Genomic DNA, 12,715 nt, shown 5'->3' with positions numbered 1-12,715 from the left:
ATACAGAGAATATGTACACATAGAAGGGTTTGATGGAGTGCAATCAATCAGTTTCATAAAAAAAAACAGTTATATACACAACACATTTGAATGCACTCAGCCATATAGTGTAGGCAAACGGCATCTCTTCCAAATATGAAACAAAATGGAATAAATATATTTACATGAGAGAGAGAGAGACTACTTTCCTAGCTAAGACTAGGAAATCATGTACAGTGTGTGGGAGTAAATGAAATGCGCGGTTGTCCAGAGGATTGAGCGAAGGCAGTGGATGGAACACGCTACTTGTGGTTGTTCTCACAAGAACATTATGGCACACTGGAAAATACGCCTGTGGTGGTTATGACAACAGCTGTCACGGAGAACCTAGAGGTAATGTATATGAAGAACACAAACTGGACACACACCCGCACATACACACTCTCTCACACACACACACACACACACACACACACACACAGGGCTACAGCTGTTCTACACAGTCTCATGTTATACTAGTTCTGGAGCATTTTTCCAGAGGCAAAAATGTCATTGATTGGGCTATTTTTGTAATAAAAGATTCTTTTTATCTACCTGTCTCATACTGTAGATGCCCAATACCATGTGCACAGCACTGCAGAAACAAAATACTGTAAAGTAAGTAAAATACGAGACATCAAAAGGAATGTGTTGATTCAGCACTGACTCCTTTTTCTCTCGCTGATTCATATCCTGCTGAATGACCAAGAACATGGTTCGAATTACGGGGGGTATTGGGGGTGTCTGACCCCCCTAGATGAGACTTGGACCCCCTCAAAAGTGATGAAAATAAAAGTTTGGGGGGTACTGAAAAAATGTAAAATTTAATGTTATCCAATATTGCATGTAATTAAATGCAGTATTACCATCACATACCAACAATTCAGGATATAATCTAAGGAAATACGATTTTCAAACCCCCACTCCCATTGGGCTGTACCATTTCTCTGGTTCATCCAGACTGTATTGTTTGCTATGATATAATACTGATGAATTAAAACAAATGCACAGTGTAGGCTGCAAAAGCAAAAAATGGGTTAACAAGCGGTGGCCAACTGGCCATACATTTGTCTAATATTTCACTGCCTTTGTAACATAGTGATAGCCAACCTTAGAAAAACATTGAGTAGCAAGATCTGCCTTCTACTCAGCTGCCACGACCATCGCTGCTGCTTAGCTTAAAAATCAAGCCTACAATCACACGCCATAGGAGGAGTTCCATAGATATACTGACACGGGGAGAGGTTAAATCAGGCGATTTATCTTTTTGTGCAATTTCATTCGTAATGTCTTAACAAGAGGGAATTTGCACTAATAGGCTATTCAGGGAATTTCGCATGTAGATTAGTGGTTCTCAACCTTTTTTACGCAAATGCCCATACATCCATAATTGCAACGTTACCTGCAGTTTGTTTGAATTTTTTTATTTTCTTGATGTTTTGCAGGCTTAGGCTATCCAAGAAAAACGGATCAAATGAACCAAAGGCTGGCCTTGTATTAGGCTAGGTGAACTTGACTATTAAACGGGAGACTTTCTGAGGCCCATCTGTAAACAATTCTGGGTCTTAAATTTAAGTTGCATGTTTGCCATTTCCGTGCTATTGCTCTGTATGCATTTCCATGTTTGTATTGCACTGCTATACCAAAAAATATTTGACTGTGGCGTGTAATTTTACGCACGGGCGAACCTTGAAGCAGTGTTTACCCAATTTCATCCTTTCGCATAACGTGTAAAGTAAATTGTGCTTGCTAGTATGACTAGTTTCTTTTAACTTGTCGGCCAGCCAGCCAGCCACGGTCATATGACCTATATTTCGAAGGAAAATTGACTGTGAACCACAAGTGTGAAATCATGTGTGTAAGCCTATATAAAATGGAGAGTGACGTCACCAGTCGAAATAGCGGTACCCCCCGAAGCTCATGGTATAATTCGAACACTGGTCAGGACATGGTCAAAACCACTGAGCTATATGACCCGCTTAGAAAGAAATTACATCTGAAGGCTAAGTAGACTCATACATGCACGTAGCACATACACACGCTCTTTCTCTCTCTCCCTCCCTCTCTCAGGTCTGTGTCTGAAGTATGGGTGGTCCATGCAACAAAGCAGGCCATAAAGCGCGCAAGCAAACAGACACAGCTCAAAGGCAGGGGAAATCTGAAAAATAATGCACCCTGGGAGGGCTTTCAGGAATACTGTAACCAGGATTCGTGTTTCACTTGTACTTGTAACTTTCAAACTGACAAGGATAAAGCTAAAAAGACCATAAGAGTGGAGGTTCATTAAAAATACAAAAACAACTTCAAAGAAACGAAAGAAAACAAAACCACATCAACTGCAGTAAAGAATGACAACCAGTAAAATAAAACATTTGATGTACATAATTCCGCACACATAATTTCGTATCCTGGGAGAAAAAAAGATCCTTAAGCGTTTTGGCGGTCCACACATTTTGGTGGTGTTTGCTTGAGTGCTGCCCAAGGCACCTGGGCTTGCAGTCATGTACAGTAGATACATACTGTACAAAACCACTGACAAATAAATACAATAAACAAAAAAAACTGATCCCAATCAAACCTTTTGGAAATGATCAGGTAAATATGACAAGAAACACATTGCTTGGAGCACATCACACTATTCCCTGTGTACTGTTTCTTATGCCAAAGCACACAACCAGCACATCAAGATGGAACAAGCAATACATCAAAATAGACTGAGGACAGTAGTTTCGTTCCAAAGGAAATAAAGCATGAACACCATAATCTCAGAATTGGTGTGTGTTCACACACTCATTGTCCTGTACACACTGCACCACTTGACAGCAATCTAAACACAGCCAATATCAACACAGTACGCCAGCATAATGTGGCTCTTGTGCACCTTGTGTGTGTGTGAAGAGGGTGTTTATATGCATGTGAATTTATGTGTGTGTGTGTGTGTGTGCACTGCACAACATGGATGGACTATTTCACCGCCACTATACATGTAGATACAGTTGGCAGAAAGGTTACTGCCCCCACGTTGGGAGAAAACATGCTAACAGCACACAATGGGAGTCAATGGGCTAAATCGCTAAATAAATCGAACATTTTCCCCCACGGGGGGGCGTTTCAGCTACGGTATCCATGGCAGTTGTACGCCTGTTCTGATATGAGAAATATAAAATAAGAGACATGTTCCTGGCAAATAAAACATTTTGAAAACTAGGGATTAAAAATGTTGATTTAAAAAATGAGTTTTGAGTGTCTGTATAACTATAGGTAGTATGCTTGCATGCAGTTCCCTTTGGGAGAACCTTTGACTGTAGAATTGGTCTCTCAGGATTCAGACCAACCTTGCTTCAATTCCACAACAACTTGGCACTGCACTGCAAAGATCTACCCAGCACTGTGCACGGCAAAGATCTTAGAGCATAGCGTTCTAATATCTTTGTTTTGCACAGCAAAGATCTCTATTGTCACATAAGTATTCATCGGAAGACAGATTGCCATGGTGAAACTATTATGCTGTTGTGGACATGGTGACCCTTCTCTGTCCTATGCCATGTCTGTCATAATGTGTCTTTATGATGTTTATTTTGTTTGTTTCTCTGTTTTCTTGTCATCCTCTGAAATAAAAGCATGAACTATTACAATCATGGCTACAAACACTCCCAAATCCCCCCACATGTTCACCTGTCTGTCTTTCTTACACAGTTACACACACACACACACACACACACACAGACACACATACACTCTCACCAACACACACTCCCACGTATGGGTAGAGGCGAGAGACGTGCTTGGTGGAGTCCAGCTGACGTCATGCAGGAGGGTGCAGGCAGGCACTCGCTCCAAATTCTACTATAACTAAGTCTACAAAGGTTGCTCAGGTAGTCCAACTTATCCAGAATAGCACACCAATACGTTCCATTGCCAGAAGGATTGCTGTGTCTCCCAGCGCAGTCTCAAGAGCATGGAGGAGATTCCAGGAGACAAGCAGTTGCACTAGGCATCTAGGCACCTAGGAGAACTAGGCAGGGTGGTAGAAGGTCTTTAACCTGCTTTAAGAGAGCTGGGCAGTGTGGTAGAAGATCCTTTACCCTGCTTTAAGAGAGCTGGGCAGTGTGGTAGAAGGTCTTTAACCCAGCAGCAGGACCAGTATCTGCTCCTTTGTGCAAGGAGGAACAGTAGGAGCCCTGCCAGAGCCCTACAAAATGACCTCCTGCAGGCCGCTGGTGTGAATATCTCTGACCACAGAAACAGACTTTATAAGGGGATAAAGTTCCTGTGCACAGCCTTCCAGGTGCTGGTGAGGTGCAGTCGTCAATAGATTAACACTGTGCGGTGATCCTTCATTTTCCTTTTAGACTTTATAAGGGGCTTGAGGGCCCGATGGCCTCTAGAGGTCAGGAAACAGAGGATGCAATGGATACAGACATGTAGCACACATACTTTAATTAAAGCAGCACTAAAAAAGATTTGCTCTCAGGGCCCCCCTACAGTTGAGAAGCCCAATAATAAACAAACTAAATATACTGTACATCTTTTGCAACAAAGTATGAACATTAATCTGATATAATGTAGAGGGAATGCACCTAGCCGTCTGTATAAAGAGATTTCTGAATTCCTGTAGCATAGCAGCTCTTTTCCGTTTCAGAGGTGAGGCAGTGTACCTACCCGAACACAGAAAGTTGCTAAGTAGGTAATTGCCTATTACTCCTGGACCTGGCCTGTAGACCCGTTCGCAATTTGGTATTGGGGGAATTTCTCACTTGAACTGAGTTAGTGGGTCCCTAGACATGAAAAATCACAGAGGTGCTCATCTGCCATAGTGCCACGAATTGCACAATGGTTAAATCAAATATGGCCACCATTGGCTATGTTGAAAATGTATCTTTTTTGTTTCTGAATGTTTATACACATGTAATACCTCTATTTTGACTAATTATGGTATGTGGAATTCATTTTTGCCATTGATATGACCATATTGGATGAGTTTGACCTTGAAAGGTCATGGTCAAGGTCGTTTACCTATTCTGAAGAATCTCAAAAGACATGTGAACTAACTGCAATTTTCAGTCCGCCCTTATACTGTGTATCTGTACAACACTAGACAGAGTTCACAGAAAATAAGAGGACAAGGTTGAACTTTTCTTGTATTTTGCTAGGAGTATCAAAAGATTTCCAAGGTTCCCAAAGTTTTCATCTCACTATTGAGTATTGCACCAATTGATCAACAGTGCATTACACATGAGAACTAACTCAAATTTACAGTCTTCCCTTATACTGTGTATTTGTATACCACTGGACAGAGTTCACAGAAGACAAGGTTTGACTTTTCTTGTATTTTACCAGAAGTAGTCAAATTTAAAAGAGTTTCAAGGTTTCTAAAGTTTTTGTCTCACTATTGAGCCATCACACATATTGATAAACATGGAGCATTCTAAAATACCTGGTCCCAAAAGCTTGAATTTGGTTGCTTCAATGGCAGATCAGGACAATCTTAATCAAGCAGGTCGAGCAGACCATTCAGCAAGTGTCAAAGGGTCCTGGAGGTCACCAGGGTGTGATTTGTAGGGGGGGATGGTGAGGATTCCCCCCCCCCCTCTGTTTTTCCTATCCCTACCTCTGCTAAATTATTTTTATCGTCGGGGGGGACAACATTTATCCCCCTCTGCCCCTCATATTGATTAATGCTACTTCATATAAGTAAAGCGCTGCAACGTGAGAACAGTCTAGTAGGCTAGCCTACATAATAATCTGACATCAGAAACGCACCGTCACCGTCAGCACTCATGCTGCTGACACAGTGGCTGCGTGATAACTTAATTTGGCCTTGATCGTGCAGGACATTTCAGAATGTCGAGTGTGTAATCCATCATAAATGGCTAGGTTCAATGGAAAGGTTAGCTGGACAAATGAAAGAAAACGAGAAGGATTCAGTGGAGCATAATAATGTTTTAGAACCTTCAAAATTAGAAAACTGATGCAACTGAGATGGAGTACAACTGCACGTAGAGAACAATACCTCAAATGTCCCCGCCGTGATCGCCACCTACACTGCAAAAACTGCTTACCAAGTGTTATTAATCTTATATCAAGATAAAAAAAAAACTAGTTGGTACACTCTAAAAAATGCTGGGTTGAAAACAACCCAGCCGCTGAGTAAAATGGCACTAACATTACCATCAGCCTAACATTAGGCTGACAAACATAAATTCAGCAGTGCTAACGTTAGCTAGCTAATGTTAACACATTATTCAATTAGTGAATCCAAGTTAATGTTACCACCAAGAACCACCCAGTAGGTTACATGGCTATAATATGAGGCTACCCTGAATGATTTAATAAGATGTTGTTTGGCATGATTATTATCGTAAGTTACGTGTTGTGAAGAGACTACTTCGACTGTGTTAGCTAGTTGACAAACGTTAGCCACGAACCATATTTAATTAGCATAAAGTTTCCAAGTCTGCTAACGTTAGGCCTACCTACCAGCTGCTGGTATAGATAGATAGATAGATAGATACTTTATTGATCCCCAGGGTATGCTAATTGTAGTTCGTTGTAAAAGTTTGTTTTGTTTCTGTTCAGCAGTTCCTACCCAGTCAATACAGAACTATGTTTTTATGAGTCTGTACTTTAGTAGATTTAACATTAACAGTAGCTAATATTAGCTGGAATGACACCTGCTAACCTGCTTGAAGCTGAACGAAATGGAAAGCAGAATATTCCTTGATATCACGAAGGGTATGTCTCTGGGTGAACTTTTAAAATCCGTCTGGATAAAAATAAATAAACGCAGATACATACCTTCCGCAATCACCCGATTTCCATTGCATTTTGACAGCTGCTGGACTTGACGGTTGAAAGAATATGCCTGCCTGCCTGACGATTTTTTTTCCTCAACCTTCAAGTAACTATGCAGCTGTGTTGAAGTCACCCTGGTGCTGGGTAGTGTACTCCACATCAGGTGGGGACAGGAGGCAGCACAGCCCTAAACTATCAACCCAGCAGTGATAAACTATCAACCCAGCAAGCTGGGTTACAGAAATGACCCAATATGAGTAAAAACAACCAAACAAAATGACCCAACAGCCTCAACCCAGCGTTTGGGTTGAAAAAATAACCCGGCATTTTTTAGAGTGTATTGTTTTCAGTATAAACCTAGCGCTTTTTTGTGAAATCATTTGGCTTAATTTAAAAGAAATTTGACTTATTTTAAGACATCTCATCTTGAAAACAAGCAAATGTGTCTGCCAGTGTGTTAAGGAAATTTGTCCTAAAAACAAGCAAATTTGTCTGCCAGTGCGTTGAGCAAATTTGTCTTGATAAGACTCCTTAAAATAAGTTAAAGTCTTCTTAAATTAAGTCAAAATGATCTTTTGAGAGGGCGCTAGGTAAGTATTTTCATACTAAAAACAATACCAAATAGATTTTTTAATCTTAATATAAGATCAATAACACTTGGTTAGAATTCATTTTTTGCAGTGTACACCTCGTTCCCAGACTGAATGCCGACTCGGTTCAGGCTGTGGGAGATTTATTTGCACGTAAGTAACTTGTACATGCAGCCAGCCCCTTTTAGAAGCGATGCGGCCCAATATGAGAGATCAGTGAGACAGTTACGTTACCTCTTGATTTATAATGTCGCCTCGCAAACCTAGGACCCGACACTTCACTGCAGCACCAGCATTCTGATTCTCTGCTCCTTACTACCGGAAGCAAACAGTCCGCACGTAGAGGCCCCGATGTATAAATAGACATGCCAATTTACTAATCTATCAATTACCTAATTCATCAGTGTCTGATGATTAGTTGCCAATCACTTCCCCCTACCTAGTTGGCCTGTTATTCCTACACTGCCTAGTGATGGCAGCGTTTCCCCAGTTCCACTGCCCACATCATCCAAAGACATGGCCGAGGCACATAGGAGTATGGACATTGCTAAGGAGCGGGGCATGTGTATCCGGCAGATACTTTCTCATGATGTGCTTTCAGCATCTCCCCTGTTTGATGGTGACCTTCCAGCTCATGTCAACAAGTCAAAACTTGTCAGTGAGATTGAGCCTCAACTTGATCTCACCCACACTGTAAAAAATAACAGTACATCTTACTGCAGTAATACAAGTATACTTTACTTATTATATGCTGACCTAGTGTTCTTACTAGAGTAACATTAGTAATGTGCCGAACTTGCATCGATGGGGTCTAAAACTTGAGATACACGAGTAAGCGTCACAACTCAGACCTGAGTAAACTGGACTCACGCAGTGCACACGCGCACAAGTGCTATTGGGAGCATTCTGCATTCCACAGCCAACGGTCGACTCGGCAGTGTTCAACTTTCATGATGGTGTGTAGCTGACCAGTGACTTGCTCTGTCTGGTAAGTTTATAGTATGTATTAATGTGTCAAATATTTACAGTATAGGTTGAACTAACAACCTAATTTGTGCAAAACGGCACATTCGGTTTCATTAACAGCTGGGGTAATGTTAAGTTCAACTTGACTGACATAATTATGAGCTAACGTTAGCTGCTAGCAGTTAACGTTAACTGATATTCGAGCTAACACTGCCTCAGACCATGCAGAGCAGAAAAGAAATATTAGCCATTTAAGCCCTTTGATATTTTTTGTTATCGAAGTTATGAAGAAGTGGTGGTGTCTAGGCTGTATAAATTTGCCAATAACAGTTGCATGAGCTGTCTTAATGACATGTAGTGCTAGTTCTAGCTATACTTCTCACGAGAAAGTGCTTGCTAGCATGCCAAGTTTATTCAAAACGTGTAACTTAAAGATTAAACCGTGTATATGGTTTGCGTCGATATTCCTACTGTATTGCTAAAACAATTCGGATAATTGTACTCGTACTGACTGAGAACATTAGCCATGGTTTTTTTTATCTATAATCTTTGTTGTGATTTAGCAAGGAGACTTTAGGCTGAAGTGTGGAATTATAACATTAACGTTAACTTAAAGCCTTCTACCAAGGTGCCGTTATTGAGGTGCAAAATGGCGTCATATAATTTCAATGTAACTAAAATGGTGCACCTTAAAGGGGTGGTTCAGGATTTTGGACATAAGACCTTATTTCCAAGTAAGCAAGTGTGATATTTATCAGTGGAGACCGTTTTCAGCACGTTTCATGCAGTCCTTCTAATTGCAGAGTTCGCAGGTGCTCGGCTAGCGCAAGTCAACGGTATGTGCTAGCCTGCCACTAAAGACAGTCTTACCCACTCCAAAGTACACCTGAGGCAAATTCCAGACAATCGATGTAAATGTCTGTGTTGATAGAATAGTGTAAGAAATACAACTACCCTTGCATCGCGTTGCAATAGTTATACTTTGGTCCCTAAAGTTGTTAGTAGTCATTTTGCAACTCAGCGGCGGACTGATATTACCAAGGCTACTACTAAGTATCCCCATTGGAGTGCGCTTTACTGTTTACTTTTCGGCGCAGTACTACTAACTGGAGCAAGTATAATTCCGCCGCTGCTAAGAAACTAGTCCCTCAAAATGTAATGCGATCGTTGAAATGCAAGGATAGAATAACGTTAGAAATAACACTGTCAATACAGACATTTACATCGATAGTCTGGCGTTATAATTTATTTGCCTCGGGTGTACTTTGGAGTGGGTAAGACTGTCTTTAGTGGCAGGCTAGCACATACCGTTGACTTGCGCTAGCCTAGCACCTGCGAACTCTGCAATTAGAAGGACTGGATGAAACGTGTTGAAAACGGTCTCCACTGATAAATATCACACTTGCTTACTTGGAAATGAGGTCCTATGTCCAAAATCCTGAACCATCCCTTTAAGGCCATTGTTTTTAGCGTTAGCGTGTCAAGTCTCAAGCCTTTTTGATGTCTGCATAGGCCTATTAATTCTGTAAAATCTCCATCATATGCATGTCTTTTTCTTAGTAGCCTAGCTTTGGTGCATCTCTCACATCATTAGCCTGTCATTTGCATAACTGTTAAGTCTGATGATCTGACAAATGCTCCAAAGCAAAGGAGAGAAACTATTATTGCCGGATGATTGAGATTTTTAATTCTGATGTGTAAAATGTATTAGGCCTGAAGCAATAAAAAATAAAAGTTGCCAAATCATGATTTTTTTAGCTTAGTTATAATTAAGTCTCTGGAGGAATAAGTTCAATTATCATTTAATGTGATAAACTTAATTAATAAAAATGTTAAAATGAGAGCTCCTCTCTTTCTCAATTGTTTCTCCTAGACAATAATGAGATCAGAGTGATATAAAAATGAGATTATTGCTTTTGTCTCCCGCTTCTCAGGTTTGTCTCTGGAGCAAAAGAGTTAAGTTATCTCAGTGTAGACTCCCTTTAATATACAAATGAGATCTCGGATCAATATTTTAAATAATGCTCAGTGTTGTCTAATTTATACATCTCATATTTTACTCAGCTTGAACCGTTCTCATTCTAGTCATCTCAGTTTAGTCCTTTTTTGATTTACAAAAGAGATCTCAGCAAAGGCTTATACAATACTCAGACTTGCTCAATTTATATATCTCATATTTTATTCAGGCTTATCCATCAGAGAGCTCTCTAAGTGAACTAATGTAATGCTCATCCAGACCTATTTGTTTTATAAATTAGTCTGATCTGTAAGAGCTCTAGCTGATTTGATTTTCATTGGCTTATTTGTTTTAATTGCACATATTTTCAAGTTCACATTTGCAAACAGTAGCCTAACCATGTGATGTGACCACCACACATGACGATGCTCTGACAGACCTCTGAAGTTCGCCTACAAAAAAGCTACCATCTATGCCCATATAAGGAGATCACCTGTTAAATTCTCGCGCAGGGAGACGACGAAATCGGAGACGCAGACGTTTTCCTGAACGCACTTTTGTCTTCAACCTTCGAGGTTTGAGTTCCGAAGACGAAAAGGAATAACTTTTGTGAGGCTTTGTCTGAAGATCAAGTGTGTCAGGTTTGGTGTCGATCGGACAAAATTTGTGACCTTTGAAGACTTTTTAGTGTTTTTGATGAAATCCAAAATGGCGGAAAATCCAACATGGCGGAAAATGACAACAGAGGGTGCGTTGAACTCGGCTTGGTCCAAGGATTCTAACAATACCTTATTTTTGACAACAACTATCACCACCACATATAGTACTATTTCCATTTCGGGTACTTAACCTATCTTGCTGCGTCAATTCAGCCACGAGTGGCTAGATATTATAATCAATGGTACGTGAAGGCGGCACAATTTGATTTTTGCTACCCCAGAGCTAACTTGCGACTTGTTAGCAAGTTAGAGAAATCAAGTTAGACTCCAGAGGTCTATGATGGTCGGACGTGACAAACTCGCATGCAGAAGACTCCTACCAGAAAATGCAGTCTAGATTTGGCGCCCAGTGAAACCATTGTGAAACGGTGTGTGGGTATGAAGGATTGTGCAGAACTTGCCACCACGAAAACTCAGAGAAGGTACATTAACATTTTGGTAATTTGGTAATAACGTTCTTGCATATTTTTAGACTCAATATATCATTGAACAACCTGACGAAGCAGCACATAAAGTTAGCTAGCTAGTTAATGTTAGCTACTTGTAAGTTACATCACGAGCTGTGCCGCTTGTATATAAAGCTAACGTTAGACAATTTAACGTTGCTAGCTTACTTTGCCTTATACAGCTTTAGTCTGTATGTTTTGAATGGTGTTAAGCCATGCTGTAGCCAAAATGCACGGTATTTTAAAATGTCTTTGGGATGTCAGTCAAGATGACGAAGCTAACGTTATTGCCACTGGTTTAAACTGGTTCCAGCTCAATTCCACTGAAAAGAGGCCGGCAGCTTCTTAAAAAATTGGAAGACTACGCTAGACCATCAGATCAAATTGCTGAACAAACAGCGTACCAAAATGGTAAGTATATTTTTCCCCATAATATGTTCTCACTTTTGTTTAACCTGCTATAAATTACAGCATATTGTAACAGGAGTGAAAGGGCATTCTTGTAACCCAGGTAAACTAGGAAGTAGCGTTGCTGCGGTCGAGGGATCGAGAAATAGGCAAGTCAGCATCTGCAGTCATGAATAACTTACCAGTCAACATTTCTTTTGCAATTAATAGAATCTGTAGCATGCAAATCAAACCAGCTATTAGCCTAACTGAAATAAAACCATGATATATCTAGGTATGGTGAAGGGTATGTGATGTGGGGCTATCTATCTATCTTTTAATTACAAAGGCCAAGGGAACTTTATCAGGATGCATAGTATCCTGAGTCCATTCAATAACTGGCCTTTAAAAATAAAAATCTGCCTGCCTCTATGGGATTTTAACATAGGGGGTTCCTTACTTATGCCCCCTGTATTTTAAGGAATAACATGTATTAATTTACGATACCTGGTTCATTCACAAAGAATATTGGTGTGTTTAAAGGTTGGATTTTTTCCTCATTTTTTAATTGAGGCATTAAGATCAATTTCCAACAGATGATTTATTGTATTCCTCTGGTTGTCTTAACTTATGCACAGTTGATGGTTTTATAAAGACACCCCTACACCAATAAATAGTTCATGTAGACTGTCACACAATGGTAAGTGGAACATTGGCCACAGCTTGGAACAACTTCATTTTTTACCATTCTTTGCGTAGGGATGTGTACACAAGGATGTGTAACCTTGTGTAACTTGGGAATTACAACAGAAAGGAACACGTTTCAGCGAATCAAAA

The sequence above is a fragment of the Alosa sapidissima genome, chromosome 5 (assembly GCF_018492685.1).
Source record: "Alosa sapidissima isolate fAloSap1 chromosome 5, fAloSap1.pri, whole genome shotgun sequence".
Classification (NCBI taxonomy): domain Eukaryota; kingdom Metazoa; phylum Chordata; class Actinopteri; order Clupeiformes; family Clupeidae; genus Alosa; species Alosa sapidissima.
The sequence above is the reverse complement of the archived record's forward strand: the minus strand, read 5'-3'. Positions refer to the sequence as shown.